Source organism: Chiloscyllium plagiosum, unplaced genomic scaffold, assembly GCF_037043375.1.
Source record: "Chiloscyllium plagiosum isolate Xiang-an unplaced genomic scaffold, Cpla_swu_hap1 HiC_scaffold_21, whole genome shotgun sequence".
NCBI lineage: Eukaryota > Metazoa > Chordata > Chondrichthyes > Orectolobiformes > Hemiscylliidae > Chiloscyllium > Chiloscyllium plagiosum.
In genome coordinates, this window is record NW_028270159.1 from 58,745,925 (window position 1) to 58,749,473 (window position 3,549).

A 3,549-nucleotide genomic window follows, 5' to 3' on the forward strand; every position below is an offset into this window, starting at 1 on the left:
ATGCTGCCTGAATTGCTGTGCTCTTCCAGCACCACTAATCCAGAATCTGGTTTCCAGCATCTGCAGTCATTGTTTTTACCTCCGATGTGAATATCTAACTCTTGACTGGCAGCTCGGTGTGGTTTCATTCAGGCCCCGTCCTTCCTGTTCTCTGGTTGACAATGCTTCTTCTTTCCCCAGTTTTCTTCCATGCTGCTGATCAATAGTTCAAGCTGATTAATGATGCCACCCCTCCACCCCACATACATCCCATTACTTTCCATTGTTTAGAGCTATTTGATGTTTTTTTGTGTGTAACCCGGGGGTTAATACTTGTCTATTGCTGTCTGGATATTTGCGCTGCTCTCAGTGGTTTTGTTTATTCACGAATTTATGAATAGACATTAGGGGGTATTTCAACATGCTCCTCAACTGCTCTCTTAACTTGGACTGAGTAGCCACGTAAATGAATGTGTTTGTGCAGCAACTTAAATTTCTCAGCATATAGGCAAGCACTTCCAACATCCCACCAGAACTGACAATGGAATCATCAATATCAAAAAAGTATATAATGTAAACAAACCACAAGAGGATGAAGGTGTCCGATATGGTAAAGAGTAAAATCATCGACTTCCTTCTGCTCTCCATCTCTTGGTCACTTTGTGTTTCATCTTTTTTGTGATGCTTCAGTCCCATATGGACTCGACTGGCCATTAACATGTGGAGAAAGTGAGGTCTGCAGATGCTGGAGATCAGAGCTGAAAATGTGTTGCTGGAAAAGCGCAGCAGGTCAGGCAGCATCCAGGGAACAGGAGAATCGATGTTTCGGGCATAAGCCCTTCTTCAGGAATGTGACTGACTGTCATTGCATTGAACAACAGAATTAAACCAAACGGTAATAATGGTGTTAAAACCTTTTCAAACATCCTAAATCCAATCCATCTTGGATCTCTAAAGTAGATTTGCTTATTATAACAGTGCCATTTTACATGGTTAATTACCCATTTAGGTTTATATCTGAAGTAAATGGGAATGTTTTTTAATCATAGGAGAATGCCAGTTGTTGCTAGAACCACAGTCGCAGTTTTTTTGGTGCAATATTTCAATTTCAGTTTCCGGCAAGAAATGGCAACAAATCGATCAAAAGTGAAAGTCATGGTGAACCAGACAGAGCAGTCTATGACTACACAGATCACAACATGGAGAGGTTGACACACAGAAGTGAGCTTCACGACATTCAATGGGAAATAATAATTGTTTATTCGACGGAGTATGATCTCAGTGATAATGACCAGGAGATCCGTCAATGCCATGGCCACCAGGTAGCAAGTGGTGCAAGTGGAAAGTCCACAATTCAAACATTAATTTCTATTTCTGAACCTGTTCTCTCACTGCTCTTTGGATAGATGCATAACTTAAATGCATGTCATTTTGAGCAGTACATGTTCATTGGCATCAAACAAACAACAAGTGTCTGTTACTAAAATTCTGTCGATTTTGCATTTCAACATTCAACCTTTGCCACCACGTCTTTACACTATTGTAATGTTTTATTTTAGGTTTATCTGAGTCAAGCCTTTCCAAATTGAGCCTGCATGTAATACTACAGCATTTCATGTTCACTTCCGTGAACACTTATGTTCACCTTGAAAATAACTTGTTCACTGGTCACTTCAGAAAAGAGTTTTCATCAAAACTATCCTCAATCAAAACTGTCTGAGTGTGATGTCAAGGAACCTTTCTAAAACTAAAATCAATGGCTATAAGGGAGCACATATCCGTTGGGTGGAGTCAGACCTGACATATAGAAAGATGGTCGTAGTTCTTGGTGGTCAGTTGTTTAAGCTCCAAGACATCTCTATGTGAGTTCCTCAGGGTAGTGTCCTAGGCCCAACCATCTTCAGCTCCTCCATCATATGGTCAGCAGTGGAGATGTTTCCAGATGAGTGCACAATGTTCAGCATCTTTCACGACTTCTCAGATACTGTTCAAATGCGATAAGTTCTGAACAGTGCCAACACTTGGCCTGACAACTGACAAGTAACAATCAGGCCACATAAATGACAGGCTACAACCATGACCAATAAGAGACAACATCACCACTGCCCCATGACATTCAATGGTGTTACCATCACTGATTCTTCTGCGATCAACAACCTGAGCTTTACTATTGAACAGTAAGTCAACTGGACTCACCACATAACCACATTAGCTACAAGAGCAGGTCATGGCTCGGAATGCTGATGCAAGTAACTCAACACCTGTGTCCCCAAAGTCTGTCCAACACCTCCAAGGGACAAGTCAACTTGCCTGGATGGTGCAGCTCCAACAACAATCAAGGAACTTGACACCATCAAGGCCAAAGCAGCCAGCTCGATTAGCATTACATCAACGAGCATCCACTCAGCCCACCACCAATGCTCAGTGGCAGCAAAGTGTAATATCCACAAGATGGGCTGCAGAAATTCACCAAAGATGCTCAGGTAGCAGCATCTAAACTCACAGCCACTTCTGTCCAGGACAAGAGCAGCAAATACACAGGAACATCATCACTTTCAATTTCACCCCCACACTCCAAAATACTGGTGCCATGTTACTTACCATTCTGTCTTGAAAATATATCGTCGTTCCTCTACTGTCACTGGGTCAAAACACTGCAATTGTCTCTCTAATGGCATTTGTCTGATCTCATTGCGCATTGACTACTGCGGTTCAAGAAGGCAATTCACCATCACCTTCTCAAGAGCAACTCGGGGTGTGTTATGAATGCTGGCCAGCCAGTGACACCTATATCATACACAAGACAATAAAAAAAAGAACACTGGTCTCAGTCAGTCCTCAATTCTACCTTTTATATTTCGATATGTGAAAGTTTGGTGAAGTTAAATCCTGCACAATTATTCCAGCAATAGCCTTTACAGCTCAATTATTCACTTTATTTTTAGTTTATTTTAATCTTCATCCCACAGGCTACTTATTGCGAAGGTGTTTATTTGATCAGAGACTTCAATTAACTCACTTTTTTTTCATCTTCATAGGAAATCTTGTTGGAGAAGACAGATTCCTTGAAGGGTGAGGAACTGAATGATTTATAGACAAAAGGTGGTGGGGAACTTGATGATAATAAATCCCCATGATCCTCAGGGCCAATAAGGTTCATCATAGAACACTTAAGGAATTGACCTTGGTGGTTGTCTTTCAAAATTCTGACATTCTGGAATTGTTAGAATTGCAGGTTGTGAAATGGGACAACACTTTATTTTCTAAATGCAGTCACCAGAATGACACCATTAGTGAGGAAAATCTTGAAGTCCACTGGAAAACATTTGATAGCAATGACAAGATCTGATAAACTCAACACAAATTTAAGAAAAGTAATTCATCCTTGAAAATTATTACATGTTTTCTCAGACATAAATATTAAAGTGGTTCGAAGGAATCATTGTAAGACTTAATTGGAATTTCAGAGAGCTTTTTAGACATTCTACACAGAGATTGGCATGTACAATTAAAGGGCGTGGAATTGAGGAAAGAGTACTGACATGAAGAACATGCCAATTGGAGGACAAC